The 17,313-nt window shown below is 51.8% G+C and overlaps 1 protein-coding gene across 1 annotated transcript in view; it reads left to right on the plus strand.

Moving 5' to 3' along the window:
• LOC106590888 (3-oxo-5-alpha-steroid 4-dehydrogenase 2) overlaps nucleotides 1-17,313 on the plus strand; it is a 65,295-nt gene that overhangs the window by 24,957 nt on the left and 23,025 nt on the right. The window lies entirely within an intron of this gene.

The following is a 17,313-nucleotide window of genomic DNA, read 5'->3' on the forward strand; positions in this document are numbered from 1 at the left end:
TATGTGTCCTCTCCCTCAGGGGGTCTGTTTCCATATGTGTCCTCTCCCCCAGGGGTATGTTTCAGTATGTGTCCTCTCCCCAGGTGGTCTGTTTCAGTATGTGTCCTCTCCCCATGGGATCTCTTTCAGTATGTGTCCTCTCCCCAGGTGGTCTGTTTCAGTATGTGTCCTCTACCCCAGGTGGTCTGTTTCAGTATGTGTCCTCTCCCCCAATAGGTCTGTTTCAGTACGTGTCCTCTCCACCAGGAGGTCTGTTTCAGTATGTGTCCTCTCCCCCAGGGGGTCTGTTCAGTAGCTGTCCTCTCCCTAAGGGGGTCTGTTTCAGTTTGTGTCCTCTCCACCAGGTGGTCTGTTTCAGTATGTGTCCTCTCCCCCAGGTGACCTGTTTCAATATGTGTCCTCTCCCCCAGGTTGACTGTTTCAGTATGTGTATTCTCTCCCCAGGTGGTCTGTTTCAGAATGTGTCCTCTCCCCAGGTGGTCTGTTTCAGTATGTGTATTCTCTCCCCAGGTGGTCTGTTTCAGTATGTGTCCTCTCCCTCAGGTAGTCTGTTTCAGTATGTGTCCTCTCCCCCAGGTGGTCTGTTTCAGTATGTGTCCTCTACCCCAGGTGGTCTGTTTTAGTTGTTGTCCTGTCCTCCAGGTAGTCTGTTTCAGTATGTGTCCTCTCCGCCAGGCTGTCTGTTTCAGTATGTGTCCCCTCTCCAGGCGGTCTTTTTCAGTATGTGTCCTCTCCCCCAAGTGGTCTGTTCCAGTATGTGTCCCCTCCCCAGGCGGTCTTTTTCATTATGTGTCCTCTCCGCCAGGCTGTCTGTTTCAGTATGTGTCCTCCCCCAGGTGGCCTGTTTCAGTATGTGTCTTCTCCCCCAGGTAGTATGTTTCAATATGTGTCCTCTCCCTCAGGGGGTCTGTTTCCATATGTGTCCTCTCCCCCAGGGGTATGTTTCAGTATGTGTCCTCTCCCCAGGTGGTCTGTTTCAGTATGTGTCCTCTCCCCATGGGGTCTCTTTCAGTATGTGTCCTCTCCCCAGGTGGTCTGTTTCAGTATGTGTCCTCTACCCCAGGTGGTCTGTTTCAGTATGTGTCCTCTCCCCCAATAGGTCTGTTTCAGTACGTGTCCTCTCCACCAGGAGGTCTGTTTCAGTATGTGTCCTCTCCCCCAGGGGGTCTGTTCAGTAGCTGTCCTCTCCCTAAGGGGGTCTGTTTCAGTTTGTGTCCTCTCCACCAGGTGGTCTGTTTCAGTATGTGTCCTCTCCCCCAGGTGACCTGTTTCAATATGTGTCCTCTCCCCCAGGTTGACTGTTTCAGTATGTGTATTCTCTCCCCAGGTGGTCTGTTTCAGAATGTGTCCTCTCCCCAGGTGGTCTGTTTCAGTATGTGTATTCTCTCCCCAGGTGGTCTGTTTCAGTATGTGTCCTCTCCCTCAGGTAGTCTGTTTCAGTATGTGTCCTCTCCCCCAGGTGGTCTGTTTCAGTATGTGTCCTCTACCCCAGGTGGTCTGTTTTAGTTGTTGTCCTGTCCTCCAGGTAGTCTGTTTCAGTATGTGTCCTCTCCGCCAGGCTGTCTGTTTCAGTATGTGTCCCCTCCCCAGGCGGTCTTTTTCAGTATGTGTCCTCTCCCCCAAGTGGTCTGTTCCAGTATGTGTCCCCTCCCCAGGCGGTCTTTTTCATTATGTGTCCTCTCCACCAGGCTGTCTGTTTCAGTATGTGTCCTCCCCCAGGTGGCCTGTTTCAGTATGTGTCTTCTCCCCCAGGTAGTATGTTTCAATATGTGTCCTCTCCCTCAGGGGGTCTGTTTCCATATGTGTCCTCTCCCCCAGGGGTATGTTTCAGTATGTGTCCTCTCCCCAGGTGGTCTGTTTCAGTATGTGTCCTCTCCCCATGGGGTCTCTTTCAGTATGTGTCCTCTCCCCAGGTGGTCTGTTTCAGTATGTGTCCTCTACCCCAGGTGGTCTGTTTCAGTATGTGTCCTCTCACCCAGGTGGTCTGTTTCAGTATATGTCCTCTCCCACCGGTTGTCTGTTTCAGTGTGTATCATCTCTCCCAGGAGGTCTGTTTCAGTGTGAGTCCTCTCCCCCAGGTGGTCTGTTCAGTAGCTGTCCTCTCCCCAGGTGATCTGTTTCAGAATGTGTCCTCTCGGGAGTGTGGTCTGATTCAGTTTGTGTCATCTCCCCCAGGTGGTCTGTTTCAGTATGTGTCCTCTCCACCATGCGTATATTTCAGTATGTGTACTCTCCACCAGGTGGTCTGTTTCAGTAGGTGTCCTCTTCCCCAGGTAGTGTGTTTCATAGGTGTCCTTTCCCCCAGGTGGTCTGTTTTAGTGTTTGTCCTCTCCCACAGGGGGTCTGTTTCAGTTTGTGTCCTCTCCCCCAGGTAGTCAGTTTTGGTAGGTGAACTCTCCCTCAGGTGGTCTTTTTCAGTATATGGCCTCTCCCCCACCACAGGAGGTCTGTTTCAGAATGTGTGCTCTCTCCCAGTGGGTCTGTTTCAGTATGTGTCCTCTCCCCCAAGGGGTCAGCTTCAGCATGTGTCCTCTCACCCCAGGTCCTCTGTTTCAGTAGGCATCCTCTTCCCCAAGTGGTCTGTTTTTAGTACGTGTCCACTCCCTAGGTGGTCTGTTCAGTAGCTGTCCTCTCCCCAGGTGATCTGTTTCAGAATGTGTCCTCTCGGGAGTGTGGTCTGATTCAATTTGTGTCATCTCCCCCAGGTGGTCTGTTTCAGTATGTGTCCTCTCCACCATGGGTATATTTCAGTATGTGTACTCTCTACCAGGTGGTCTGTTTCAGTAGGTGTCCTCTTCCCCAGGTAGTCAGTTTTGGTAGGTGAACTCTCCCTCAGGTGGTCTTTCTCAGTATATGTCCTCTCCCCCACCACAGGAGGTCTGTTTCAGAATCTGTGCTCTCTCCCAGTGGGTCTGTTTCAGTATGTGTCCTCTCCCCCAAGGGGTCAGCTTCAGCATATGTCCTCTCACCCCAGGTCCTCTGTTTCAGTAGGCATCCTCTCCCCCAAGTGGTCTGTTTTTAGTACGTGTCCACTCCCTAGGTGGTCTGTTCAGTAGCTGTCCTCTCCCCAGGTGATCTGTTTCAGAATGTGTCCTCTCGGGAGTGTGGTCTGATTCAGTTTGTGTCATCTCCCCAGGTGGTCTGTTTCAGTATGTGTCCTCTCCACTATGGGTATATTTCAGTATGTGTACTCTCTACCACGTGGTCTGTTTCAGTAGGTGTCCTCTTCCCCAGGTAGTGTGTTTCATAGGTGTCCTCTCCCCCAGGTGGTCTGTTTCAGTATGTGTCCTCTCCCCCAGGTAGTCTGTTTCAGTATGTGTCCTCTCCCCCAGGTGGTCTGTTTCAGTGTGTGTCCCTTCCCCAGGTGGTCTATTTCAGTATGTGTCCTCTCCCCCAAGTGGTCTGTTTCAGTATGTGTCCCCTCCCCAGGCGGTCTTTTTCATTATGTGTCCTCTCCGCCAGGCTGTCTGTTTCAGTATGTGTCCTCCCCCAGGTGGCCTGTTTCAGTATGTGTCTTCTCCCCCAGGTAGTATGTTTCAATATGTGTCCTCTCCCTCAGGGGGTCTGTTTCCGTATGTGTCCTATCCCCCAGGGGGTCTGTTTCCATATGTGTCCTCTCCCCCAGGGGTATGTTTCAGTATGTGTCCTCTCCCCAGGTGGTCTGTTTCAGTATGTGTCCTCTCACCCAGGTGGTCTGTTTCAGTATGTGTCCTCTCCCACCGGTTGTCTGTTTCAGTGTGTATCATCTCTCCCAGGAGGTCTGTTTCAGTGTGAGTCCTCTCCCCCAGGTGGTCTGTTCAGTAGCTGTCCTCTCCCCAGGTGATCTGTTTCAGAATGTGTCCTCTCGGGAGTGTGGTCTGATTCAGTTTGTGTCATCTCCCCCAGGTGGTCTGTTTTAGTGTTTGTCCTCTCTCCCAGGGGGTCTGTTTCAGTATGTGTCCACTCCCCCAGGTAGTCTGTATTGGTAGGTGAACTCTCCCCCAGGTGGTCTGTTTCACTATCTTTCCCCTCCCCAGGTGGTCTGTTTCAGTATGTGTCCTCTCCCCCAGGTGGTCTGATTCAGTATGTGTCCCCTCCCCAGGTGGTCTGTTTCAGTATGTGTCCTCTCCCCCAGATGGTCTGTTTCTTTATGTGTCCTCTCCACCAGTGGGTCTGTTTCAGTGTGTATCATCTCTCCCAGGAGGTCTGTTTCAGTGTGAGTCCCCTCCCCAGGTGGTCTGTTTCAGAATGTGTCCTCTACCCCAGGTGGTCTGTTTCTTTATGTGTCCTCTCCACCAGGGGGTCTGTTTCAGTGTGTGTCCTCTCCCCCAGGTAGTCAGTTTTGGTAGGTGAACTCTCCCTCAGGTGGTCTGTTTCTGTGTGTGTCCTCTCCTCCACCACAAGAGGTCTGTTTCAGAATGTGTCCTCTCCCCCAGGTTGCCTGTTTCAGTGTGTGTCATCTCTCCCATTAGGTCTGTTTCAGTAGGTGTCCTCTCCCCCAGGGGGTCTGTTCAGTAGATGTCCTCTCCCCCAGGTGGTGTGTTTCATAGGTGTCCTCTCCACCAGGGGTATGTTTCAGTATGTGTCCTCTCCCCCAGGTGTTGTGTTTCATAGGTGTCCTCTCCCCCAAGTGGTCTGTTTCAGTAAGTGTCCTCTCGCCAACGTGGTCTGTTTCAGAACGAGTCCTCTCGCCCAGGTGGTCTTATTCAGTGTGTGTCCTCTCCACCAGGGTATGTTTCAGGATGTGTCTTCTCCCCCAGGGTGTCTGTTTCAGTATGTGTTCTCTCCTACGGGTGGTCTATTTCGGAAGGTGTCCTCTCCCACAGGTGGTCTGTTTCAGTATGTGTTCTCTCCCCCACCACAGGAGGTCTGTCTCAGTATGTGTCCCCTCCCCAGGTGGTCTGTTTCAGTATGTAACCTCTCCCCAGGTGGTCTGTTTCAGTATGTGTCCTCTCCCCCAGGTGGTCTGTTTCTTTGTGTCCTCTCCCCCAGGGGGTCTGTTTCAGTATGTGTTTTATCCCCCAGGTAGTCAGTTTTGGTAGGTGAACTCTCCCTCAGGTGGTCTGTTTCAGTATGTGTCCTCTCTCCCACCACAGGAGTTCTGTTTCAGAGTGTGTGCTATCCCCCAGGTAGCCTGTTTCAGTGTGTGTCATCTCTCCCAGGAGGTCTGTTTCAGTAGGTGTCCTCTCCCCAAGATGGTCTGGTTCAGTTTGTGTCCTCTCCACCAAGGATATGTTTCAGGATGTGTCCTCTCCCCCAAGGGTATGTTTCAGTTTGTGTCATCTCCCCCAGGGTGTCTGTTTCAGTATGTGTTCTCTCCAACGGGTGGTCTTTTTCGGTAGGTGTCCTCTCCCACAGGTGGTCTGTTTCAGTACGTGTTCTCTCCCCCACCACAGGAGGTATGTTTCAGTATGTGTCCTCTCCCCCAGGTGGTCTGTTTCAGGATGTGTCCACTCCCCCAGGTGGTCTATTTAATTGTGTATCCTCACCCCCAGGTTGTCTGTTTCAGTATGTTTCCTCTACCCCAGGAGTTCTGTTTCCGTATGTGTCATCTAACCCACCACAGGTGGACTGTCTCAGTTTGTGTCCCCTCCCCCAGGTGGTTTGTTTCAGAATAGGTCCTCTCCCGCAGGAGGACTGTTTCAGTGTGTTTCTTCTCCCCCAGGTGGTCAGTTTCAGTAGGTGTTCTCTCCCCAGGGGGAATGTTTCAGTTTGTGTCATCTCCCCCTGGTGATCTGTTTCAGAATGTGTCCTCTCCACCAAGGGTATGTTTCAGGATATGTCCTCTCCCCAAGGTGGTCTATTTCTGTAGGTGTCCTCTCCCACAGGTGGTCTGTTTCAGTATGTGTCCTCTCCACCAGGTGGTCTGTTTCAGTATGTGTCCTCTACCCCACAACAGGTGGTCTGTTTTAGAATGTGTCCTCTCCCCCGTGGGATCTGTTTCAGTATGTGTCCTCTCCACCAAGGGTATGTTTCAGGATATGTCCTCTCCCCCAAGTGGTTTGTTTCAGTAAGTGTCCTCTTCCCCAGAGAGTCTGATTCAGTTTGTGTCATCTCCCCCAGGGTGTCTGTTTCAGTATGTGTTCTCTCCTACGGGTGGTCTGTTTCGGTAGGAGTCCTCTCCCACAGGTCATCTGTTTCAGTGTGTGTCCTTCCCACCACCACAGGAGGTCTGTTTCAGTATGTGTCCTCTCCCACAGGTGGTCTGTTTAAATATGTGTCCTCTCCACCAGGTGGTCTGTTTAAGTATGTGTCCTCTCCCCAGGGGTTCTGTTTCAGTATGAGTCCTCTCCCGAAGGGGGTCTGTTTCAGCATGTGTCCTCTCCCCCAATAGGTCTGTTTCAGTATGTGTCCTCTCCCCCAGGAGGTCTGTTTCAGTATGTGTCCTCTTCCCAGGGGTCTGTTTCAGTAGGTTTCCTCTCACCATTTGGTCTGTTTCAGAATTTGTGCTCTCCCTCAGGGGGTCTGTTTCAGTAGGTGTCCTCTCCCTCAGGTAGTCTGTTTCAATTTTTGTCATCTCCCCCAGTTGGTCTGTTTCAGTATGTGTCTTCTCCACCAGGGGTATGTTTCAGTATGTGTACTCTCCACCAGGCGGTCTGTTTCAGTATGTGCCCTCTTCCCAGGTGGGCTGTTTCTTTATGTGGCCTCTCCCCCAAGGGGTCTGTTTCAGTATGTGTCCTCTCCCCAGGTAGTCAGTTTTGGTAGGTGAACTCTCCCTCAGGTGGTCTGTTTCAGTATGTGTCCTCTCACCCAACAAAGGAGGTCTTTTTCAGAGTGCGTGCTCTCCCCCAGGGGGTCTGTTTCAGTACGTGTCCTCTCCCCCAGGTGGTCTGTTTCAGTGTGTGTCATCTCTGCCAGGAGGTCTGTTTCAGTAGGTGTCCTCTCCCCCAGGGGGTCTGTTCAGTAGCTGTCCTCTCCCCCAGGTGGTGTGTTTCAACGGTGTCCTCTCCACCAGGGGTATGTTTCAGGATGTGTCCTCTCCCCCAGGTGGTTTGTTTCATAGGTGTCCTCTCCCCAAGTGGTCTGTTTCAGTTAGTGTCCTCTCGCCAACGTGGTCTGTTTCAGAATGTGACGTCTCCCCAAGACGATCTGGTTCAGTTTGTGTCATCTCCCCCAGGGTATCTGTTTCAGTATGTGTCCTTTCGCCCAGGTAGTCTGATTCAGTATGTGTCCTCTCCACCAGGGGTATGTATCAGGATGTTTCCTATCCCCCAGGGGTATGTTTCAGTTTGTGTCATCTCCCCCAGGGTGTCTGTTTCAGTATGTGTTCTCTCCTACGGGTGGTCTATTTCGGTAGGTGTCCTCTCCCACAGGTGGTCTTTCTCAGTATGTGTTCTCTGCCCCACCACAGGAGGTATGTTTCAGTATGTGTCCTCTCCCCCAGGTGGTCTGTTTCAGTGTGTTTCCTCTCCCCCAGGTGGTCTGTTTCAGTAGTTGTTCTCTCCCCAGGTGGTCTGTTTCAGTATGTGTCCTCTCTCCCAGGCTGTCTGTTTCAGTATGTGTCCTCTCCCCCTGGTGGTCTGTATCAGTAGGTGTAACCTCCCCCAGGTGGTCTGTTTCAGTAGTTGTTCTCTCCCCAGGTGGTCTGTTTCAGTATGTGTCCTCTCTCCCAGGCTGTCTGTTTCAGTATGTGTCCTCTCCACCAGGTGGTCTGTTTCAGTATGTGTCCTCTACCCCACAACAGGTGGTCTGTTTTAGAATGTGTCCTCTCCCCCGTGGGATCTGTTTCAGTATGTGTCCTCTCCACCAAGGGTATGTTTCAGGATATGTCCTCTCCCCCAAGTGGTTTGTTTCAGTAAGTGTCCTCTTCCCCAGAGAGTCTGATTCAGTTTGTGTCATCTCCCCCAGGGTGTCTGTTTCAGTATGTGTTCTCTCCTACGGGTGGTCTGTTTCGGTAGGAGTCCTCTCCCACAGGTCATCTGTTTCAGTGTGTGTCCTTCCCACCACCACAGGAGGTCTGTTTCAGTATGTGTCCTCTCCCACAGGTGGTCTGTTTAAATATGTGTCCTCTCCACCAGGTGGTCTGTTTAAGTATGTGTCCTCTCCCCCAGGGGTTCTGTTTCAGTATGAGTCCTCTCCCGAAGGGGGTCTGTTTCAGCATGTGTCCTCTCCCCCAATAGGTCTGTTTCAGTATGTGTCCTCTCCCCCAGGAGGTCTGTTTCAGTATGTGTCCTCTTCCCAGGGGGTCTGTTTCAGTAGGTTTCCTCTCACCATTTGGTCTGTTTCAGAATTTGTGCTCTCCCTCAGGGGGTCTGTTTCAGTAGGTGTCCTCTCCCTCAGGTAGTCTGTTTCAATTTTTGTCATCTCCCCCAGTTGGTCTGTTTCAGTATGTGTCTTCTCCACCAGGGGTATGTTTCAGTATGTGTACTCTCCACCAGGCGGTCTGTTTCAGTATGTGCCCTCTTCCCAGGTGGGCTGTTTCTTTATGTGGCCTCTCCCCCAAGGGGTCTGTTTCAGTATGTGTCCTCTCCCCCAGGTAGTCAGTTTTGGTAGGTGAACTCTCCCTCAGGTGGTCTGTTTCAGTATGTGTCCTCTCACCCAACAAAGGAGGTCTTTTTCAGAGTGCGTGCTCTCCCCCAGGGGGTCTGTTTCAGTACGTGTCCTCTCCCCCAGGTGGTCTGTTTCAGTGTGTGTCATCTCTGCCAGGAGGTCTGTTTCAGTAGGTGTCCTCTCCCCCAGGGGGTCTGTTCAGTAGCTGTCCTCTCCCCCAGGTGGTGTGTTTCAACGGTGTCCTCTCCACCAGGGGTATGTTTCAGGATGTGTCCTCTCCCCCAGGTGGTTTGTTTCATAGGTGTCCTCTCCCCAAGTGGTCTGTTTCAGTTAGTGTCCTCTCGCCAACGTGGTCTGTTTCAGAATGTGACGTCTCCCCAAGACGATCTGGTTCAGTTTGTGTCATCTCCCCAGGGTATCTGTTTCAGTATGTGTCCTTTCGCCCAGGTAGTCTGATTCAGTATGTGTCCTCTCCACCAGGGGTATGTATCAGGATGTTTCCTATCCCCCCAGGGGTATGTTTCAGTTTGTGTCATCTCCCCCAGGGTGTCTGTTTCAGTATGTGTTCTCTCCTACGGGTGGTCTATTTCGGTAGGTGTCCTCTCCCACAGGTGGTCTTTCTCAGTATGTGTTCTCTGCCCCACCACAGGAGGTATGTTTCAGTATGTGTCCTCTCCCCCAGGTGGTCTGTTTCAGTGTGTTTCCTCTCCCCCAGGTGGTCTGTTTCAGTAGTTGTTCTCTCCCCAGGTGGTCTGTTTCAGTATGTGTCCTCTCTCCCAGGCTGTCTGTTTCAGTATGTGTCCTCTCCCCCTGGTGGTCTGTATCAGTAGGTGTAACCTCCCCCAGGTGGTCTGTTTCAGTGTGTGTCCTCTCCACCAAGGGTATGTTTCAGGATGTGTCGTCTCCCCCACCACAGGAGGTATGTTTCAATATGTGTCCTCTCCCCAAAGGTGGTCTGTTTAGGAATAGGTCCTCTCCCCCAGGTGGTCTGTTTCAGTAGGCTTCCTCTACCACAGGAACTCTGTTTCCATATGTATCCTCTAACCCACCACAGAAGGTCTGTCTCAGTATGTGTTCTCTCCCCCACCACAGGAGGTATGTTTCAGTATGTGTCCTCTCCCCCAGGTGGTCTGTTTCAGAATAGGTCCTCTCCCCTTGGTGGTCTGTTTCAGTAGGTGTCCTCTCTCACAGGAGGACGGTTTCAGTATGTGTCCTCTCTCCACGATGGTTTGTTTCAGTATGTGTCGTCTCCCCCAGGTGGTGTGTTTCATAGGTGTCCTATCCCCCAAGTGGTCTGTTTCAGTAAGTGTCAACTCGCCAACGTGTTCTTTTTCAGAATGTGTCCGCTCCCCAGGCGGTCTTTTTTCAGTATGTGTCCTCTCCCCCAGGGTGTCTGTTTCAGTATGTGTCCTCTCCCCAGGTGGCCTGTTTCAGTATGTGTCCTCTCCCCCAGGTGGTCTTATTCAGAGTGTGTCCTCTCCACCAGGGGTATGTTTCAGGATGTGTCCTCTCCCCCAGGGCTATGTTTCAGTTTGTGTCTTCTCCCCCAGGGTGTCTGTTTCAGTATGTGTTCTCTCCTACGGGTGGTCTATTTCGGAAGGTGTCCTCTCCCCCAGGTGGTCTGTTTCAGAATAGGTCCTCTCCTGCAGGAGGTCTGTTTCAGTGTCTTTCCTCTCCTCCAGGTGGTCTGTTTCAGTATGTGTCCTCTCCCCCAGGTGGACTGTTTCAGAATGTGTCCTCTCCCCAGATGGTCTGTTTCAGGAGGTTTCCTCTCCCCATTTGGTCTGTTTCAGTATGTGTCCTCTCCCTCAGGGGGTCTGTTTCAGTAGGTGTCCTCTCCCCTAGGTGGTCTTATTCTGTGTGTGTCTTCTCCACCAGGGGTATGTTTCAGGATGTGTCCTCTCCCCCAGGGGTATGTTTCAGTTTGTGTCTTCTCCCCCAGGGTGTCTGTTTCAGTATGTGTTCTCTCCTACGGGTGGTCTATTTCGGAAGGTGTCCTCTCCACCAGGTGGTCTGTTTCAGAATAGGTCCTCTCCCACAGGAGGTCTGTTTCAGTGTGTTTAATCTCCTCCAGGTGGTCTGTTTCAGGATATGTCCTCTCCCCAGGTGGTCTGTTTCAGTGTGTTTCTTCTCCCCAGGTGGTCTGTTGCAGAATGTGTCCTCTCCCCCAGGTGTTGTGTTTCAGTATGTCTCCTCTCCCAAAGAGGTATGTTTCAGTATGTGTCATCTCTCCCAGGCGGTCTGTTTCAGTAGGTGTTCTCTCCCCAGGTGGTCTGTTTCAGTATGTGTCCTCTTTCCCAGGCTGTCTGTTTCAGTATGTGTCCTCTCATCCAGGCTGTCTGTTTCAGTATGTGTCCTCTCCCCCCGGTGGTCTGTTTCAGTAGGTGTCCTCTCCCCCAGGTGGCCTGTTTCAGTAGGTGTCATCTCCCCAGTGGGTCTGTTTCAGTTTGTTTCATCTCCCCCAGGTGATCTGTTTCAGTATGTGTCCTCTCCACCAAGGTTCTGTTTCAGGATGTGTCCTCTCCCCTAGGTGGTCTGTTTCAGTAGCTGTCCTCTCCCCCAGGTGTTTTGTTTCATAGGTGTCGTCTCGTCCAGTTGGTCTGATTCAGTTTGTGTGTTTTCTCCCCAGGTGGTCTGTTTCAGTGTGTTTCCTCTCCCCAGGTGGTCTGTTGCAGTATGTGTACTCTCCCCCAGGTGTTGAGTTTCAGTATGTGTCCTCTCCCCCAGAGGTATGTTTCAGTATGTGTCATGTCTCCCAGGTGGTCTGTTTCAGTAGGTGTTCTCTCCCCAGGTGGTCTGTTTCGGAAGGTGTCATCTCCCACAGGTGGTCTGTTTCAGTATGTGTTCTCTCCCCCACAACAGGAGGTATGTTTCAGTATGTTTCCTCTCCCCCAGGTGGTCTGTTTCAGAATAGGTCCTCTCCCCCAGGTGGTCTGTTTCAGGATGTGTCCTCTTCCCCAGGTGGTCTATTTAATTGTGTATCCTCACTCCAGGTGATGTGTTTCAGTAGGTGTCCTTTCCCCCAGGGGGTCTGTTCAGTAGCTGTCCTCTCCCCCAGTTGGTGTGTTTCATAGGTGTCCTCTCCCCCAGGGGGTCTGTTCAGTATGTGTCCTCTCGCCAACGTGGTCTGTTTAAGAATGAGTCCCCTCCCCAGGCGGTCTTTTTCAGTATGTGTCCTATCCCACAGGGTGTCTGTTTCAGTATGTGTCCTCTCCCCCAGGTGATTTTATTCAGTGTGTGTCCTCTCCACCAGGGGTATGTTTCAGGATGTGTCCTCTCCCCCAGGGGTATGTTTCAGTTTGTGTCTTCTCCGCCAGGGTGTCTGTTTCAGTATGTGTTCTCTCCTACGGGTGGTCTATTTCGGAAGGTGTCCTCTCCACCAGGTGGTCTGTTTCAGAATAGGTCCTCTCCCGCAGGAGGTCTGTTTCAGTGTGTTTAATCTCCTCCAGGTGGTCTGTTTCAGGAAATGTCCTCTCCCCAGGTGGTCTGTTTCAGTGTGTTTCTTCTCCCCAGGTGGTCTGTTGCAGTATGTGTCCTCTCCCCAGGTGTTGTGTTTCAGTATGTGTCCTCTCCCAAAGAGGAATGTTTCAGTATGTGTCATCTCTCCCAGGTGGTCTGATTCAGTAGGTGTTCTCTCCCCGGGTGGTCTGTTTCATTATGTGTCCTCTCTCCCAGGCTGTCTTGTTCAGTAGGTGTCCTCTCTCACAGGAGAACGGTTTCAGTATGTGTCCTCTCTCCACGATGGTTTGTTTCAGTATGTGTCGTCTCCCCCAGGTGGTGTGTTTCATAGGTTTCCTATCCCCCAAGTGGTCTGTTTCAGTAAGTGTCAACTCGCCAACGTGTTCTTTTTCAGAATGTGTCCCCTCCCCAGGCGGTCTTTTTCAGTATGTGTCCTCTCCCCCAGGGTGTCTGTTTCAGTATGTGTCCTCTCCCCAGGTGGCCTGTTTCAGTATGTGTCCTCTCCCCCAGGTGGTCTTATTCAGAGTGTGTCCTCTCCCCCAGGTGGTCTTATTCAGAGTGTGTCCTCTCCACCAGGGGTATGTTTCAGGATGTGTCTTCTCCCCCAGGGTGTCTGTTTCAGTATGTGTTCTCTCCTACGGGTGGTCTATTTCGGAAGGTGTCCTCTCCCCCAGGTGGTCTGTTTCAGAATAGGTCCTCTCCTGCAGGAGGTCTGTTTCAGTGTCTTTCCTCTCCTCCAGGTGGTCTGTTTCAGTATGTGTCCTCTCCCCCAGGTGGACTGTTTCAGAATGTGTCCTCTCCCCAGATGGTCTGTTTCAGTATGTGTCCTCTCCCCATTTGGTCTGTTTCAGTATGTGTCCTCTCCCTCAGGGGGTCTGTTTCAGTAGGTGTCCTCTCCCCTAGGTGGTCTTATTCAGTGTGTGTCTTCTCCACCAGGGGTATGTTTCAGGATGTGTCCTCTCCCCCAGGGGTATGTTTCAGTTTGTATCTTCTCCCCCAGGGTGTCTGTTTCAGTATGTGTTCTCTCCTACGGGTGGTCTATTTCGGAAGGTGTCCTCTCCACCAGGTGGTCTGTTTCAGAATAGGTCCTCTCCCACAGAAGGTCTGTTTCAGTGTGTTTAATCTCCTCCAGGTGGTCTGTTTCAGGATATGTCCTCTCCCCAGGTGGTCTGTTTCAGTGTGTTTCTTCTCCCCAGGTGGTCTGTTGCAGAATGTGTCCTCTCCCCCAGGTGTTGTGTTTCAGTATGTCTCCTCTCCCAAAGAGGTATGTTTCAGTATGTGTCATCTCTCCCAGGCGGTCTGTTTCAGTAGGTGTTCTCTCCCCAGGTGGTCTGTTTCAGTATGTGTCCTCTTTCCCAGGCTGTCTGTTTCAGTATGTGTCCTCTCATCCAGGCTGTCTGTTTCAGTATGTGTCTTCTCCCCCCGGTGGTCTGTTTCAGTAGGTGGCCTCTCCCCCAGGTGGCCTGTTTCAGTAGGTGTCATCTCCCCAGTGGGTCTGTTTCAGTTTGTTTCATCTCCCCCAGGTGATCTGTTTCAGTATGTGTCCTCTCCACCAAGGTGGTCTGTTTCAGTAGGTGTCCTCTCCCCCAGGTGGTGTGTTTCATAGGTGTCCTCTCTCACAGGAGGACGGTTTCAGTATGTGTCCTCTCTCCAAGATGGTTTGTTTCAGTATGTGTCGTCTCCCCCAGGTGGTGTGTTTCATAGGTGTCCTATCCCCCAAGTGGTCAGTTTCAGTAAGTGTCCTCTCGCCAACGTGGTCCGTTTCAGAATGTGTCCCCTCCCCAGGTAGTCTTTTTCAGTATGTGTCCTCTCCCCCAGGGTGTCTGTTTCAGTATGTGTCCTCTCCCCAGGTGGCCTGTTTCAGTATGTGTCCTCTCCCCAGGTGATATTATTCAGTGTGTGTTCTCTCCACCAGGGGTATGTTTCAGGATGTGTCCTCTCCCCCAGGGTGTCTGTTTCAGTATGTGTTCTCTCGTACGGGTGGTCTATTTCGGAAGGTGTCCTCTCCCCCAGGTGGTCTGTTTCAGAATAGGTCCTCTCCCGCAGGAGGTCTGTTTCAGTGTGTTTAATCTCCTCCAGGTGGTCTGTTTCAGTAGGTGTTCTCTCCCCAGGTGGTCTGTTTCAGTATGTGTCCTCTACCCCAGGTGGTCTGTTTCAGTAGTTGTTCTCTCCCCAGGTGGTCTGTTTCAGTATGTGTCCTCTCTCCCAGGCTGTCTGTTTCAGTATGTGTCCTCTCCCCCTGGTGGTCTGTATCAGTAGGTGTAACCTCCCCCAGGTGGTCTGTTTCAGTAGTTGTTCTCTCCCCAGGTGGTCTGTTTCAGTATGTGTCCTCTCTCCCAGGCTGTCTGTTTCAGTATGTGTCCTCTCCACCAGGTGGTCTGTTTCAGTATGTGTCCTCTACCCCACAACAGGTGGTCTGTTTTAGAATGTGTCCTCTCCCCCGTGGGATCTGTTTCAGTATGTGTCCTCTCCACCAAGGGTATGTTTCAGGATATGTCCTCTCCCCCAAGTGGTTTGTTTCAGTAAGTGTCCTCTTCCCCAGAGAGTCTGATTCAGTTTGTGTCATCTCCCCCAGGGTGTCTGTTTCAGTATGTGTTCTCTCCTACGGGTGGTCTGTTTCGGTAGGAGTCCTCTCCCACAGGTCATCTGTTTCAGTGTGTGTCCTTCCCACCACCACAGGAGGTCTGTTTCAGTATGTGTCCTCTCCCACAGGTGGTCTGTTTAAATATGTGTCCTCTCCACCAGGTGGTCTGTTTAAGTATGTGTCCTCTCCCCCAGGGGTTCTGTTTCAGTATGAGTCCTCTCCCGAAGGGGGTCTGTTTCAGCATGTGTCCTCTCCCCCAATAGGTCTGTTTCAGTATGTGTCCTCTCCCCCAGGAGGTCTGTTTCAGTATGTGTCCTCTTCCCAGGGGGTCTGTTTCAGTAGGTTTCCTCTCACCATTTGGTCTGTTTCAGAATTTGTGCTCTCCCTCAGGGGGTCTGTTTCAGTAGGTGTCCTCTCCCTCAGGTAGTCTGTTTCAATTTTTGTCATCTCCCCCAGTTGGTCTGTTTCAGTATGTGTCTTCTCCACCAGGGGTATGTTTCAGTATGTGTACTCTCCACCAGGCGGTCTGTTTCAGTATGTGCCCTCTTCCCAGGTGGGCTGTTTCTTTATGTGGCCTCTCCCCCAAGGGGTCTGTTTCAGTATGTGTCCTCTCCCCCAGGTAGTCAGTTTTGGTAGGTGAACTCTCCCTCAGGTGGTCTGTTTCAGTATGTGTCCTCTCACCCAACAAAGGAGGTCTTTTTCAGAGTGCGTGCTCTCCCCCAGGGGGTCTGTTTCAGTACGTGTCCTCTCCCCCAGGTGGTCTGTTTCAGTGTGTGTCATCTCTGCCAGGAGGTCTGTTTCAGTAGGTGTCCTCTCCCCCAGGGGGTCTGTTCAGTAGCTGTCCTCTCCCCCAGGTGGTGTGTTTCAACGGTGTCCTCTCCACCAGGGGTATGTTTCAGGATGTGTCCTCTCCCCCAGGTGGTTTGTTTCATAGGTGTCCTCTCCCCAAGTGGTCTGTTTCAGTTAGTGTCCTCTCGCCAACGTGGTCTGTTTCAGAATGTGACGTCTCCCCAAGACGATCTGGTTCAGTTTGTGTCATCTCCCCCAGGGTATCTGTTTCAGTATGTGTCCTTTCGCCCAGGTAGTCTGATTCAGTATGTGTCCTCTCCACCAGGGGTATGTATCAGGATGTTTCCTATCCCCCAGGGGTATGTTTCAGTTTGTGTCATCTCCCCCAGGGTGTCTGTTTCAGTATGTGTTCTCTCCTACGGGTGGTCTATTTCGGTAGGTGTCCTCTCCCACAGGTGGTCTTTCTCAGTATGTGTTCTCTGCCCCACCACAGGAGGTATGTTTCAGTATGTGTCCTCTCCCCCAGGTGGTCTGTTTCAGTGTGTTTCCTCTCCCCCAGGTGGTCTGTTTCAGTAGTTGTTCTCTCCCCAGGTGGTCTGTTTCAGTATGTGTCCTCTCTCCCAGGCTGTCTGTTTCAGTATGTGTCCTCTCCCCTGGTGGTCTGTATCAGTAGGTGTAACCTCCCCCAGGTGGTCTGTTTCAGTGTGTGTCCTCTCCACCAAGGGTATGTTTCAGGATGTGTCGTCTCCCCCCACCACAGGAGGTATGTTTCAATATGTGTCCTCTCCCCAAAGGTGGTCTGTTTAGGAATAGGTCCTCTCCCCCAGGTGGTCTGTTTCAGTAGGCTTCCTCTACCACAGGAACTCTGTTTCCATATGTATCCTCTAACCCACCACAGAAGGTCTGTCTCAGTATGTGTTCTCTCCCCCACCACAGGAGGTATGTTTCAGTATGTGTCCTCTCCCCCAGGTGGTCTGTTTCAGAATAGGTCCTCTCCCCTTGGTGGTCTGTTTCAGTAGGTGTCCTCTCTCACAGGAGGACGGTTTCAGTATGTGTCCTCTCTCCACGATGGTTTGTTTCAGTATGTGTCGTCTCCCCCAGGTGGTGTGTTTCATAGGTGTCCTATCCCCCAAGTGGTCTGTTTCAGTAAGTGTCAACTCGCCAACGTGTTCTTTTTCAGAATGTGTCCGCTCCCCAGGCGGTCTTTTTCAGTATGTGTCCTCTCCCCCAGGGTGTCTGTTTCAGTATGTGTCCTCTCCCCAGGTGGCCTGTTTCAGTATGTGTCCTCTCCCCCAGGTGGTCTTATTCAGAGTGTGTCCTCTCCACCAGGGGTATGTTTCAGGATGTGTCCTCTCCCCCAGGGCTATGTTTCAGTTTGTGTCTTCTCCCCCAGGGTGTCTGTTTCAGTATGTGTTCTCTCCTACGGGTGGTCTATTTCGGAAGGTGTCCTCTCCCCCAGGTGGTCTGTTTCAGAATAGGTCCTCTCCTGCAGGAGGTCTGTTTCAGTGTCTTTCCTCTCCTCCAGGTGGTCTGTTTCAGTATGTGTCCTCTCCCCCAGGTGGACTGTTTCAGAATGTGTCCTCTCCCCAGATGGTCTGTTTCAGGAGGTTTCCTCTCCCCATTTGGTCTGTTTCAGTATGTGTCCTCTCCCTCAGGGGGTCTGTTTCAGTAGGTGTCCTCTCCCCTAGGTGGTCTTATTCTGTGTGTGTCTTCTCCACCAGGGGTATGTTTCAGGATGTGTCCTCTCCCCCAGGGGTATGTTTCAGTTTGTGTCTTCTCCCCCAGGGTGTCTGTTTCAGTATGTGTTCTCTCCTACGGGTGGTCTATTTCGGAAGGTGTCCTCTCCACCAGGTGGTCTGTTTCAGAATAGGTCCTCTCCCACAGGAGGTCTGTTTCAGTGTGTTTAATCTCCTCCAGGTGGTCTGTTTCAGGATATGTCCTCTCCCCAGGTGGTCTGTTTCAGTGTGTTTCTTCTCCCCAGGTGGTCTGTTGCAGAATGTGTCCTCTCCCCC

Source organism: Salmo salar, chromosome ssa19 (genome assembly GCF_905237065.1).
Source record: "Salmo salar chromosome ssa19, Ssal_v3.1, whole genome shotgun sequence".
Lineage (NCBI taxonomy): Eukaryota > Metazoa > Chordata > Actinopteri > Salmoniformes > Salmonidae > Salmo > Salmo salar.